The sequence below is a fragment of the Tauraco erythrolophus genome, chromosome 3 (genome assembly GCF_009769465.1).
Source record: "Tauraco erythrolophus isolate bTauEry1 chromosome 3, bTauEry1.pri, whole genome shotgun sequence".
NCBI lineage: Eukaryota > Metazoa > Chordata > Aves > Musophagiformes > Musophagidae > Tauraco > Tauraco erythrolophus.
In genome coordinates, this window is record NC_141467.1 from 102,494,091 (window position 1) to 102,509,851 (window position 15,761).

Genomic DNA, 15,761 nt, shown 5'->3' on the forward strand with positions numbered 1-15,761 from the left:
ATGTATCCCATTTAGTCACGAAACGCCTATGCTTACCTCCCATTAGATTAATATTTTCAAATGATATTACAACAAAATGATAACCATCAGCTTGCTAGTAGCTTTTACACATTTTAAGTAACTTTTCTCCCTAGTCAAGAAATCAGATTAACATTATAAAGGAAAAATTTAATGCCCATGCAGTATTTAGACAGAGAAACAAAGAAACGATGCCTAATGAGTCCTGGTGTGAGTGATTTCATTAATTCTTAGTCTAGCAGTTCCAGATGTTTTAAGTTGCAAATTGTTTATTTTCCTTTCAGTTAACAAACAAGTTCATTAGTTCTGTTTTTTCACCTATTCCAGGAACTTTGAACCTTTCAAACTGACCTTCTCTCAAGAAACAAACAAAAAAAAAAAGGTGAAATGATACACTTAATTTCTGGTTGAATGCTTTATCCACAATTTTTAAATTATTTGATACAGAGTGCTTGTAAGTGAATGAAAACCACTGCACATAGCCAAAATAAATTGGTGAGTCATCATTGCCTAGTTACCTTGGCATTAATATATAGGTAGTGTTGATGGAGACTTACAGTTCTGTGGCACTATTTAGTCAAAGCAATTTGGGAAATTTTGGCTACTCACAGTTGCCTGAGAAGGCATTGCTCCTCTATCTTAATGAAATTTTGGAAGGTCAAAACTAAAGCACAAAACTGTCCTTCCTCATTCATAAACAACACAGAATCATAGAATGAATCACAGAACATCTGAAACAACCCACTGGTTGCTCCAGAATTTGTTATTCGTAATGTCACAAGACAATAAATTCCTTGCGGAACCAGTTACATTTTCTATTTTTCTACGTGTATTGGTTCTTCAGTTGTCCATTTCTTCCTTTGAGTCATTTCTTCATTTTCCCCATTCTTTCCAAGGTCATCCAAAGATTTTCTCAACTAATATAAGAAATGAATTCGCTTTGTTTTATTTGTTTCCTCAAAAATAGACAGAACAAAACTACTACTTTCAGAAATCAGCCTGTCCCTTCCTTTATTCAGACTGAGCAGCAGACTTGCTCAACAAATAGCTCCAATTTATGTCTATCATTCACGGCGTAAGGTAGTTGTCAGTGTGGGAGAATATGATATAATACAGCTCTGTCTGCTCTGTTTCCTCAGCTCCAGGGGCCTTTTTGTGGTGCTATTGACCTTGGCAGAGCTGAGAAGTTTTATTTAGTGCTGCTGTTTTCTTCACTGAAGTTTACATATTTTAGCTGGCTCGGAAGATGTGTGTGTGTTTCAGACAATAAATGACTTCGGGCATTCTGATTCTATCAGTCAGTGAGATATATCCTCCCCTGCTCTGAAGGCTACTACATTTTACAGTGAAACAGTTGAAAAAGTTATATGTTAGTTGTACTATTTGGCAGATGAGTGTCGCCAGGAGAAATTGGAAATGCATATTATTTCATATTTTTTTCTTTCTTTTTTTTTTTTCATGAAAAGGACTTTAACGTTTTGTTGATGCTTTGAAAACCCTGCTTTGTACCTAGGTAATATTACATTTACTCAATGCACAAATAGGTGACTTAGAGTTAGTATTCTGGAATTTATTTAAGTAGTAGAGGTTTATGGAAATAGATACCTAATCCATAAATACCTTTTTTTTTTTTCCTCAAGGATTAAGTAAAATAAAAAATAAACACAAGAAAGGAAGTGCTTGTCAATAATTTTATACGGAAAGCATCCCTACAACAACAAACTACTGAATGCCAGAAGCAATTGAGTAAGTAGTGTAACCATCTCCAAGAAAATTCCTGCAAGATTCAGACAATAAGCACTATCTGGCATCAGTCTGCATCAATACAGTAACTTTAAGAATCTGAACATAAACAGAGATAAATGTACATAAAAAATAAGTAATTACCTAAGTAAATAACTGAAAAGTAGCTGCAATGTCTGGTTATCAGCTCCGAAAAGAAATTTCCTAGTCAGAGGAAAATGTGACAGTTGTCCACAGATCTTGGATTTCCTTCTGCAAAATCTATTGTGTTCTTACGTGTCAGATCAGTGCTCGACCAAGTACTGAACACACCAGATCTGTAATGACTTTGGGAAAGGAGCTTTTAGCTGGAACAGGAATGTGACTGAATTAATCTTTCGGAATGAAGAAGAGCTTACGTGACTAATTTCACTAGAACTATCTGGAAATTATCATCTCCCAAGCTGTTTAAAGACTATAAATGGACAAAGAGAACAATTGGGAAACGCACAGAGATGAAAGGAACATTTCCTCTTGCCTCTTCATGGTTTTTCCCAGAGAAATGTTTGGGATGTTCACACGTAAACCATTAAATGACCAAATAAACACAAACACTTAGAGCATATTGTTTCCAGTGCAAGCATGCTTTCAGGTATGGCTATGCCCTTTATTATAATGAGCTTATTCAAAATGATCTGAAACAAATGTTTTCACATTTCATGATAGGTAGCATTAGTCACAGTAGAATGGTCACCTTCCCTACATTTTTTATCAGAATATTCACTTTCATAACAGGTAGCATTAGCCACAGTAGAATGGTCACCTTCCCTACATTTTTTATCAGAATATTCACCTTCAGCTATCACTATTTCTGGAGAGGAAGGGTGGCGAAGATACTGCAAGGAAAAACGACTGTTCTGACACTTCCTACCTGAGGTGCATTACTGGTCTTTTTGTAGCTGTGAATAAAGGTGAGGCAAGGTCAGTAGAAATAGGAAATATCTTTTATGATATCCTTGAAAAAAACTACAGATGCTTTTAAACTCCTTTCTTCAGAGCAGCAGCCTTCAAGATAGAATCCAGCTTGAAAACAGTACTTCTGAATTTTACTTGGTATTTCATTTCTCAGTGTCTCCGAGACTCTCTGTATAATTGTACAACATACCTGGAGAGGGACATGGTACTCAATAGCTTTTCCACTGTAAAAACTTTGGGGTGAAGATATAGCTCCGTTTTGAGACTCAGGTCAAATGGCTTGATATTTCAGTGTCTGGATCTTTCTCTTTCTTCTTAGTTTTCTCTGTTTACTGCAATTCTGAAAACATATCTTTATTCACTTTTTATTTCTAGTGTGGTGATGTTTCCATCAGAGCTGAATCATCTCACGGACAAAGCAGAAAGAATGGGACTTTAGGGTCTTCTGACTTATATGTCTGTTTTGGGATGAGATGAGTCACACTTGATGGGTCTTATTTTTCTCCATTGATTGTAGAGGGACTTCAGAGGACTATATGAGATGTAGGTGTCGAGATGGAAAAAAAGATGACTACCATCCTAGGCTACTAAGAGACTATCCATTCCTTCACGTTTTTGCATACCGTATTTGTTCAGTGATCACACAAGAGGACTTAAGAAGTCACTGCATTGATGCTTCACTTTCAGGAGTCGGGAAAACAATGATTTTTTTTTCTTTTGCAGATTTTATCTGCTACTGTAGAAAAAATTATAAATGTTATTTTGCTGTCTACTTAAAATAAAAGAAGTGCCCAGAAGGTTTGCTAATGGCAGGTACAAGACAGAGCTCCTTCAAAACGTGCCATAATGCGTTGAGCTCCATCTATAGGACTAGTAGTCTTTGGAGCTACTTTCCTAAGTAATCTCAGCAATGTTATGTGGATCATCCATACCTTACTGGCAACAAGAACCATGATGTAGCTGAAGGAGTAATCAAGATGCCATTCAAAGGTATTTCCTTTTCTGTCCTTCTCGTATCATAAGTGTTTCTTCATGACTGGTGCCTCACTTGTCCTTTGTATGGCATAGCATAATTTTGTGACATTCAGAGGTTAGATGGGCTCCCATGCAGTACAGATTATTAAATTTGCAATTCAAAATAAGCTATTATGACTACAACTGTGGTTAAAATCAGGCCAAGTTTCAGATACCTGCAGGATGGGCCAAAATAGCAGGAAGAAGATCATGGTTCGGTAACTTGCATATCATTTACTTTCATTCCCAAGCCTTTATTGCATTAAGATCTTGTGATAATAATGCTCCTCAGCTTTGTATTAGACTGCTTGTGAGCGCTGGAGAAAAAGTTTTTCTATTAGGGCAGCATTTGATATTTAAACACTTGTTCCAGTCTCTCCTGAGGAAAAGGCAGGGGCGAAGATGATAACATCTACTTGGTTGCATCTGGTCTACATTTTGCTTGTTGCTCATCCTCCCTTCTTGTCCCCACCCTGTATTTAAATAACATCCTATTAGACAAAACCCGTAAAATTTCATTCAGCAGTTCTTGTGTTAAAATCAGGAGACTGTAATATCTTTAGAACAAAAAGAAAGTAACACCACCAACTCCCTCATCTCCAAATTTGTAAAGTTCAGGTGACAAAAAATATTCCCTCTTTCATCAGGAATCTGTTCTTCTGACTGACTTACTTTCACTGTTAACTTTCCAAACACACGCACACACACAAAAAATAAATTCATCTTGAATTTTGCTGGCGCTGACTCCCTACAGCCCAGTTTTGTAAAATAGCTGTCTGCTCGGTAAAGAGCCCTGTGGCACCATTTCAGAGAATATCTTTCCTAGATTCAGGTTTTGCTGTAAATCTTTTAGAACTGCACACAGCCATGACATGCTTCATCCCAGATTTTACCAGCCCACAATCTTGATGTTATGCTTTAATTGAACTGAAATTACATTTAGTCAGAGCTTGAAATTTCTGATTTGCTCAGATGCCATAGTTTTCATACTCGAAGCTCTTGCTCTGTGCTTTTTTTTCCCCTCACCCTTTCCCCCTTGAATTATTTAGCATTTAGAAAGCTGAGCTTTGCCACTTTTATTTCCATCCCCAGTTTTATTGCTATCTAAGTGATTTACAAATCAAGCCTTGCATCTAATGGCACTGTGAATTTCCATTTCCAGTGCTCTTCTTTACTGTCGGCTCTTGTTGGATGGTGCAAACCTCAGACACAAATAACTGAAATTAATGTCAAATTGCATCATGTGCAGCTTGAATTTCAATTATGAGATCTGAGTAAAAATGCGTGTTTTCAGCAAACAGCAATAACACTGTGAATCACCTGGCCCCAGAGTGCACATTACTAGAAAGCATCCTACTCAAGACAAAGACACAAGATTTCAAAATCTTAAAGCAAATCTGCTTGGCATTTAGTTAAGGCCAATAAACTGTGAGAATGAGCAGTCATTCAGGCTTCAGCTTTTGTATCTCCTGACCTATGGTATGTCTGTGGCTGTTTAGAGACTGAAACTCAACCATTTTCTTCCTGAATAATATGAAATGAGCGGGGGTTAATCTAGCCTCTAAAGCCCTAGTGTATCTTAAATATGTAGAAGTTTGCATCCAAGGCTTGTGGCTCAGCCCATCTCTAATTCTGTATTAACTGAAAGGCCCAGTGGAAGCCTGTGTACAAGAAGACACAATGGGAAGACACATTTCTCTAGTTGTTATCTGTGGTTCATCTGGTGATACAAAGAAGCTAGACTTTGTTTAGGCTTCTGTTATAGTCAGTGGAAAGAATTAGGTCCTTTGAGGGCAGATCCATATTATCTTCATGCAGATGTCTGAACGGGTCAAAGGAATCACATTCTTATATGCGTTTTCCTTTCCATTGTCTTCAAAGGATGTTGAGGCACAGGTTATATTTAGAGTCCACAAAGTGCAGTGCCCAGTCACTACTGAAATTTCTGTGGCTTCAAGAGCTTCAGCCAACTGAATGACCTACATATCCACTCCAGAGATATTGCAGTGCAGTGTAGTGGTTTTAGGCTGATCCAGCAACTAAAACTCACACAGTCTCTCCTTCTCCAGTAAAGTAGAGAGGAGAGAAAAAAAAAAAAACAAAGGGACTGAGGGTTGAGACAAGAACAGAGGGAGTACCCACCAACCATGGTCCTGGGCAAAACAGGCAGAGCTTTTCTCAAAGCAAAACAGTTTATTAATGATTACTTAGAAGGACAAAGGGAAACAAAAACCGATTACTTGAGAGGACAGAAGGAAACAAAACCAGATCTTAAAACCGACACCTTCCCCCCACCCTTCCTTTTCCTTCCGGCTCTACCTCCTCCCCCCAGCAGCACAGGGGGCAGGGACTGGGGGAGTGCAGGTCAGTTCATTCCGTGCTGTTACTGCTGCTTCTTTCTTAAAGGAGAAGGAGTCCTTACACCCTTTTCCCCTGCTCCAATGGATCCCCTACCCACGAGGAAAAATCCACAAACTTCTCCAATGTGAGTCCAGCCCACTGGAAACAATCCTTCCCCACAGATTGCTCCGGTGTGGGCTTTACCACAGTCTCGGGTACTTAGGGAGCTGTAGCCACTCGCTCCGGCGTGGGTTGTCACGAAGACTCCAGATGCCGCTCTGCCTCGTCGTGCACCCCAACACGACCATCCTCAGGCTCAGGCATCTTCTCCCCACGGGCTGCGAGTGGGTCACTGCTCCACCGAGGCCGTCCTGGTTGCAGGGGGGCCGTCTGCTATCTCACCATCAGCCGCAGGGGAAACTCGGCTCCGGCACACCTCCTCCCGCGCCATCCTCACTGACCTGCTGTCGATGCGGCTGTTTCTCTCAGATCTCAGTCCTCTCCAGGTGAACTCAGCCCAGTGGGCACCCTGGGAGTGGGGTGCCCCCGAGTTCCCCAGCTGGCTCCGCCGCCGCCATTCTCCGTGGGCAGCGCCGGCCCGACGCAGGCAGCTGCCCGGCCGGGAGCCAGGGAGCGGGGGCAGTGCCCTCCTCCCTTCTCTGCTCGATCCTGGGCGAAGCACCTTTTCCGGTCCCTTTGTCCTGACTTAAATAGGGCAATTTGCAGAGGCGCCCTATTGGCTCAATCCCGAGGGGGACGGCAGTCTGATCTGGTGGCCGGAACCAAACCTAACCCGGTTCCAAAACCGGGGAGGTCGCAGGGAGCAAAACCCCTCTCCTGTCACCAGAACCATCCCCCCTCCACATCAAACCATGACATGCAGCTACGAGGTTTGCCTTTTCAACTTCCTGAAGAAGAAAAATCCTTTCCATTAGAGGTTGATTGAAGCTTTTGGATATTCTACCCAGGAGAAAAAAAATCGGCATCTTGCACATCTGTTGCTCTGCAAGCACTGCCCCTAAAGAAAGATAAAATAAATTTCTATTAGTACAAAAAATAACCTGAATGCTGCACACTCACGTGGAGCTACTAGAAGGTATCCAGCGGCCACTTGAAAAAGTCAGCTAGATCACACAACATATTTGTGCAAACACCAACTAGAACCCGATGTCCTGGTTAAAATGTCAGCAAGTTGGAGTACTGGAAATCTACTTTCTTATTATCTGGTTCACATCTTGCTGTCATGATCAGCTCTAAACAGAGACTGAATAGCTACCCAGGACATTATTTAATCAAGTGAACTTTAAAAATGTTATTCCTTTAAAACACAGAGAGATTGTAGATAGATTTTTAATGGGGACTGGGATGCAGATTTGTGTTAGACAGTTCATGATTGAGTCTTCCCTTTATCTGCATAAGAGAAAGAATAAAGCCAGATTTCCATAATTATTCCTCTGAAAACTTTATTTTAGGCACAGGAAAGAGATAGCAAGTCAACTTCCACTGTATCTGTCAGTCCCAGCTTAGAATGCTGGCTTTTGGTTGACTAGACACTTAGATCTGAACTGATCTTACACAACCTAATTGTTACCTGGGGTTGTAGAACTGGAAGGGATGAGCCAAGCCCAGTCTCTCTTGCCCTTGTTGGCACCACATCACATAAACCCTGTCTTTCATGTGCTATAATGCTTCTATGTACATTATGAGTTCCCAAACGCAAAATGTCTACACCCCCACCTCTTTACAGGACACTGAACCTGCTTTAAATGAACTTGGTTAAACTGCAGCTGTTACTGTTAGGGCTATGTGTCAGGAAACAGATTTTTTGTTTTTTCATTTATTATGTCTGTCTAAGAGTAATGTGCCTAGTCTAATTTAGTGAGCTAGGCTCCCTCTGCAGCTGCTGGACTGACAGATTCAGCACCAGAAGATGCTGCATCCTATTCTGAGACAGAGTTGAGATGTCTCTAATAAATATACAGGAAGTTTAGACAACTGGCTCAGATTATGTATTCAGCTTTTAGATAGTAAAGTTAGGTGAAAGCAAATTCAGCCTCAATACGAGCCTGCAAAACTGCTGACAAACAAGATCAGGCATGTTAAAATCAAAACATGCAACTTTAGCAAAAACCACTTTATTCTGAAAGTGTTCCTGTAGGAAAAAAAAAACAAAACTACAAGGTATAGTACTTTACAGGGGAAGGTAGAGGGGGCAAAGCAATATGTAAGAGCTCTTTTCCATGACCAAATAAAAACCAATGTCAAGGGCAAAATGAGCCATCTATATTTCTGCTAGATTCCCTGGTTTATTGTGGGGCAAGAGCTTCTGAATGTCATCAGAAAGGTCACCAGCTGGATAGACATTTTATTAAAAATATTTAGACTGGCTTTTATTACCCAATGTAAATGAAAACCAATTAGATAATCATATTAACTGTAGGCAAAGGAATGGCATTAACACTCCCAGAATGTAACAATCATTACTAAGGAAGTGTATTGTCCAGTTACTTGCCTTTATAGAGGGGGAAAAAATCAATTATGTTTCACCTTTTAACTGCCTTTTAAAGCCTTGCAAAATTGATTCCATACAACATCAAAGATACAGTAATAAAACAGGGGGGACAGTAAAGCAAAAAGTGGATAATAGACAAAGGATGATGTACAGCACCTATAAATGTTGGTCTGAAAAAAGAAGGCTACTTTTCTGCTTGGGAAGATGGGGTAAATTGGTATTGCTCCATTGCGACTATGAGTATAGTGCAAATTTATTGCAGTAGTGACTTGTATCCATGATGTTAAGTAGTATGATTCCTGAAGCATAGTCCTCCTTTGGAAGACTTGACTTTTGATCTAACTGAATTCTGTTCTCCGACAGTGAACATCCTCAACTCATGATGACGTGAGGCCATGTCACAGCAGTAAGTGTAATATGAGATTGTGATAGGTATTAAACTGTGTACCTTGGATTGATCATAGAATCAAAGAATGGTTTCAGTTGGAAGGGATCTCAAAGATCATCTAGTTCCAAGCCCCCTGACATGGGCAGGGAAACCCTCCACTACACCAGGTTGCCCAAAGCCTCATCCAATCTGGCCTTGAACACTTCCAGGGATGGGGCATCCACAACTTCTCTGGGCAACCTGTTCCAGTGCCTCACCACACTCAGAGTGAAGAATTACTCCCTTATATCTAATCTAAATCTCCCCTCTTTCAGTTTAAAGCCATTGCCCCTTGTCCTGTTACTACATGCCCTTGTAAAAGTCCCCCTCCAGCTTTCCTGTAGGCCCCCTTTAGGTACTGGAAAGCTGCTATAAGATCACTCCGGAGCCTTCTCTTCTCCAGGCTAAACAGCCCCAACTCTCTCAGCCTGTCTTCATAGCAGAGGTGCTCCAGGCTTGGATCGTCTTCATGACCCTCCTCTGGACTCATTCCAGCAGCTCCATGTCCTTCTTGTGTTGGGGACTCCAGAGTTGAATGCATTATTCCAGGTGGGTTCTCATGAGAGCAGAGTAGAGGGGCAGAATCCCCTTCCTCAACCTGCTGGCCACGTTTCTTTGGATGCAGCCCAGGACACGGTTGGCTTTCTGGGCTGCCAGCGCACATTGCCGGCTCATGTTGAGCTTCTCATCCACCAGCACTCCCAAGTCCTTTTCCTCCATGCTACTCTCATTCCATTCTCCGCTCAGCCTGTACTTGTGCTTGGGATTGCCCCGACCCACGTGCAGGACCTTGCACTTGGCCTTGTTGAACTGCATGAGGTTCTCACAGGCCCACCTCTCCAGCCTGTCAAGGTCTCTCTGGATGGCATCCCTTCCCTCCAAGGTGTCCATAACACCCCACAGCTTGGTGTCATCTGCAAACTTGCTGAGGGTGCACTCGATCCCACTGTCCATGTTGTAACAAAAATGTTAAATAGCACTGACCCCTGAGGAACACCACTCGTCACTGGCCTCCACTTGAACACTGAACTATTGACCACATCTCTTTGAGTTCAACCATGCAGCCAATTCCTTATCCGCCGAGTGGTCCATCTGTCAAAACCATGTCTCTCCAGTTTAGAGACAGTATCAGGTGGGCAAAGGAAGGAGTTCTTTTAATTTTTGGGGCAGTTCAGTATGCTTTGATTGTTTAGAAGCTGTAGAACCACAGAGCAAAGTTGTTGTTGCACCAGCCGGGAATCGAACCCGGGTCGCAAGAATGGGAATCTTGCATGATACCACTACACCACTGGTGCATCTGATATCCATCTTGTCTCCTGTACTTTATGAAGCTGTACATGTTAAAGGGAGGCAAATTCAGTGGGATTCAGGATCCAGGAGGTTCCTCCTCTCTCAATACGATAGTTGTGAGGCTGTCACTGCTCTGTGTCCCCAGGTCCAGCCAGCAGCACAGTTGAACATGTATTCCTAATCGGTACACTCACACAAACATACATACAAAATACACACACTCAGTCTCTCCAGAGGCTTGTACCAGGACCCTCAAGCCCCTGAGGCTGGTGGTCCCAATCTAGCAGCTGGCATCAGACCTCCTATGCCGCTCACAGGCATCCTAGCTTGGGGTTTTATCACGTTTACATACTGCTAAGAATATCAAGTTCATTAACACCACCCATAGTAATAGGATTTAAGAATACAGGATAGCTTATGGTGATCAAGTGAAGTGCTCAGCCTGACAAGGATACTGACCAGCAGACTGTTTCCCCATAACCATTTTCCCTCTATTTTCCCATTCTTTTTGCCTTCCTGATCCAGTCTGACTCCTTCCTCCTCCTATCTTTGGTCCTTCTGCCAAGCATACCATCAGCTGTCTTGCACATTCCTTCAATCTCCTTAAAACGTCCTGTAATAACTTTTAAATAATCTCCTAATTCTTTCCCTCTCTGCATTCCATAATAAGTCCTAACTCCCTTCAGGCAATAACCGCTCCAGTTTTCAGGGCATTTCTGAGAAGGTGTTTCTTTGGCTGACTCATCCACCAGGAGCAGATTCACTGATTAGGTTACAAGGATTTGTCTGCCTCCTTGCGCCTTTGTGTTCAGAGAGATTAGCCCTTAATCACGTAACCTAGTGAAGAGAACATGACATTTCTTTCAAATCTTTTTCTGTACTTTATTTTTTCTTTTCACTTGCCCTTTGTCTTGTCCTCCATTTCCTGCCTTGTCTGCCAGATAATAACCAAATGTCAGGAGTTTCTGCAAGAGAGAGAAAGTTTCCTTACTGGTTAGCCCATACAGGGAGCTTTCCCCTTGTGTCATGGGTCATTGTGACATCCAGTTATCTTCAGCACATGAAGTAAGGCAATTATATCAGAAAGCACCACGGAGGAAAAGGACTTGGGAGTGCTGGTGGATGAGAAGCTCAACATGAGCTGGCAATGTGCGCTGGCAGCCCAGAAAGCCAACCATGTCCTGGGCTGCATCAAAAGAAGTGTGGCCAGCAGGTCAAGGGAGATTCTGCCCCTCTACTCTGCTCTCGTGAGACCCCACCTGGAATACTGCGTTCAGCTCTGGAGTCCCCAACATAAGAAGGACATGGAGCTGTTGGAGTGAGTTCAGAGGAGGGTCATGAAGATGATCCGAGGGCTGGAACACTTCTGCTATGAAGACAGGCTGAGAGAGTTGGGGCTGTTTAGCGTGGAGAAGAGAAGGCTCCGGAGTGATCTTATTGCAGCCTTCCAGTACTTAAAGGGGGCCTACAGGAAAGCTGGAGAGGGATTTTTTACAAGGGTGTGTAGTGATAGGATACGGGACAATGGTTTTAAACTGAAAGAGGGGAGATTATGATTAGATCTAAGGAAGAAATTTTTCACTCAGGTGGTGGTGAGGCACTGGAACAGGTTGCCCAGAGAAGTTGTGGCTGCCCCATCCCTGGAAGTGTTCAAGGCCAGATTGGATGAGGCTTTGGGCAACCTGGTGTAGTGGAGGGTTTTGCTGCTCAAGGCAGAGGGGCTGGAACTAAATGATCTTTGAGGTCCCTTCCAACTCAAACCATTCTATGATTCTATGGTTAACCCGCATATACAGAAAGTTATTATGTTCATGAGCAATATGAGAAATGAGTCTTCAAGGATGTAATATTTGGGATGTAGATGGAAAGTTTTTTTCCTGAAGTGTTCCTGCAGACCTCCATTGAGGTGGGCACTTTGTCCTGTTTTACATTTGGAGTGAGTGCACTTTAGTGGTCTCAAATTGCGTAGATTATTCAAGTGTAAAGCCACACATATGGACATCAATACATTGACACAGATACATTAATACTCCATTAAAACTATTCCACATAACTATCCATATTTCACTACAGAAATATTTTTCAAACTATTTTTACGATACTATGATTTTGGGGCTAATTATTTAGATAGTTTTTCTCAAGTTTGCAAAACTTAGTTTTTTCTTTCCCTCCTCTTTAATTCTATATAAGTTTCATGTTTGCAAGATTTAACGTATTCTGATTTTTGCTCTCTGCAGTGGAAATAAACCGCCTTGTAGTCCAGTTGTTTTGTCGATGCATCAGAAGCTGGGTGTTTAGTGAGATTCAGATCAAAATTTATTTTAAAGGCATTGAAGCTTCGTGACTAAGAGACAGCAAGAAATACAAGTTATGTTGAAATAGCATGATCTAGTCTCAGGATCTTTTAAAACACAGAATGATTTTTCTTGCACACTCTCAACACCGAAGACCACTTCACTGTGGCTTGAGAACCAAGGGAAATATATTATGGCTATGGAAGTATTTCCCACAACACTAAGTCGTTTAGCTGGAGACAAGTACTAATGAAATTGGCAAGTTGGAGAAAACTTTGTGAAATGCCACAGGCTGGTTTGTATGGATCAATGAGATTACCTTGGACCCTAAGCTCTGTCCTTATGAGCCTCTAACACATCAGCAAGGCAGCTTGACTAGCCAAGACCCCAATTGCACTTCCATCTTTTCCTAAATTACAGGAAGGGTAAAGTAAATGGCAATCTCTATTTTGTTGTGATTTGGAGCATGGTCTGGCCTCACGACTAGGATAATCTGTTCCACTCTATTAAAGGAAAGGAGAAATCCTTTCCATCTCTACTAATACATTCCACCTCTATTAAAAGAAATAGAAACTGGTCAAACAGGGAGATTTTTATCTCTGTTTGAAGTCAAGTTCTTAGACAAGCTTACTATTGGGGCTGGAGGAAGCAAATTGAAACATGGAATCTGTTGTGGTTTTATTTCACACTCCTTTTTACCTTCTTCCCAGTGCTTATTACTGTATGCAAATACTTTCACTATAACATCATATATTTAATGGCAGGGAAGAATATGGGGCATAGTACCAGTAGTGCTTTAAATCATAAAAGCTCTGTTTAAACAAATTGCTACCTTTTAACACAAAGTCATCCTTCAGGATAGATATGGTGCTTTGAAGAAAGGTCAAAGACAAATCTTTTAAACCCAATTAGAAAATAAGTTTAAAGACAGTGCAATCCTATTCCTTTCTTATAACCTATTGCTTGCATTATAGGGGACATGAAGGATACAGGTTGTCTCTCCAGTCCAAAAGAGTCTTATCATGTCAGATTTCCTTTCAAACCCTTACATTTCTGTAGAGTTATTTAATTTAGCCAAGAAACCCTGTAAAATTGCTGTGAGCCACAAGATTCTTCCACATGAAAAGAAGCTCTGTCCCAGCCTTTACATCCCATCCTTCATTCCCACTTGTCCTGTCCAGGACTCACCAACATTTCCCATTTGTTTCTCCTGAACGCTCATCCTAAATGGTGATAAATCAAATTAGTACCATTATCATCAGTGTATAGGAACTTCACCACTGCTGTTGGAATTTGCCTTTTATTCTTAAGAACTTAGCTTGGAAGCATCACTATTTTTTTCCCATATACCGTCAGATGTTACATTCTTTACAAAACAGTTAGCATCCTCAGGGGCAATTAAAATACAAATGCTGAATATTTCCATGCATCTACTTTTATTTTCCTGGAGACAGTAAAACACAGCTACAGCCCAAAGGCTAAAGAGAATTCATTACTGTGCATGTTGTTATCCTCTGATGTCATCATAAATTAGTTGGAAGTCTTTCCTCTCAAGTTAAAGATCAAAATAATCCTTTGAGGTTAAAGTTTTGTTACAGCAAGATATCCTCAAAGCATCCTCCTTTCAGAGACTCTGCAGGCTTGGAAATAGCCATACCTTGAAGGTCCCCATTTTGAGTCATGCATGCTTCCCTAGCCAGTGGTGAAAATCAGTGATGTTGAAGATTTCCTCTCTCATCTTCTTTATAAGTCCATTCTTATTGATCTGAATTTGGAGAGTTCACCTTCTTCCTTCTATGCCAAATATTCATAGAATCATAGAATCATAGAATGGTTAGGGCTGGAAGGGACCTTCAAAGGTCATCTAGTCCAACCCCCCTGCAAGGAACAGGGATATCTCCAACTAGATCAGGTTGCTCAGGGCCTCGTCCAACCTGGCCTTGAACGTCTCCAGGGATGGAGCATCCACCACCTCTCTGGGCAACCTGTTCCAGTGTTCTACAACTCTCATGGTAAAAAAATTTTTCCTAATATCCAATCTGAATCTACCTCCCTCTATTTTAAAACCATTACCCCTTGTCCTATCACAACAGGCCCTCCTGAACAGCCTCTCCCCATCTTTCCTGTAGGCCCCCTTGAGGTACTGGAAGACCGCTATAAGGTCACCCCGGAGCCTCCTCTTCTCCAGGCTGAACAGCCCCAACTCTTTCAGCCTGTCCTCATAGGAAAGGTGCTCCAGCCCTCTTATCATCTTCGTGGCCCTCCTCTGGACCCTCTCCAACTGGTCCATGCCCTTCTTATGTTGGGGGCTCCAGAACTGGACGCAGTACTCCAGGTGAGGTCTCACGAGGGCAGAGTAGAGGGGAAGAATCACCTCCCTCAACCTGCTGGCCACGCTCCTCTTGATGCAGCCCAGGACGCGGTTGGCCTTCTGGGCCGCAAGAGCACATTGCCGGCTCATATTGAGCTTCTCGTCCACCAGTACTCCCAAGTCCTTCTCCTCAGGGCTGCTCTCGATCCATTCTCTGCCCAGTCTGTATTTGTACCTGGGATTGCCACGACCCAGATGTAGGACCTTGCATTTGGCCTGGTTGAACTTCATGAGGTTGGTACGGGCCCACCTCTCCAGCCTGTCGAGGTCCCTCTGGATGGCATCCCTCCCTTCCAGCGTGTCGACAGCACCACACAGCTTGGTGTCATCGGCGAACTTGCTGAGGGTGCACTCCATGCCACTGTCCACGTCACCGACAAAGACGTTGAAGAGGGCCGGGCCCAACACGGACCCCTGAGGGACACCACTCGTGACGGGTCTCCACTTGGACATTGAGCCGTTGACCACTACTCTCTGAGTGCGGCCATTGAGCCAATTCCTTATCCACCGAGTGGTCCATCCATCAAACCCATGCCTCTCTAGTTTAGAGAGAAGAATGTCGTGCGGGACAGTGTCAAAAGCTTTGCACAAGTCCAGGTAGATGATATCCATTGGTCGACCCTTGTCCACCGATGCTGTCACCCCATCATAAAAGGCCACCAAGTTGGTCAGGCACGATCTGCCTTTGGTGAAGCCATGTTGGCTGTTACCCACCACCTCCTTGCTCTCCATGTGCCTTAGCATGGTTCCCAGGAGAATCTGCTCCATGACCTTGCCAGGCACAGAGGTGAGGCTGAC

The 15,761-nt window shown here is 42.5% G+C and overlaps 1 non-coding gene across 1 annotated transcript; it reads right to left on the reverse strand.

The window, feature by feature from the left end:
• Positions 1 to 10,232: 10,232 nt before the first annotated feature.
• TRNAG-CCC (transfer RNA glycine (anticodon CCC)) lies at positions 10,233 to 10,303 on the reverse strand. Its single transcript has one exon. It is a non-coding gene; the product is annotated as a tRNA-Gly (tRNA).
• Between the last annotated feature and the right edge of the window lie 5,458 nt (positions 10,304 to 15,761).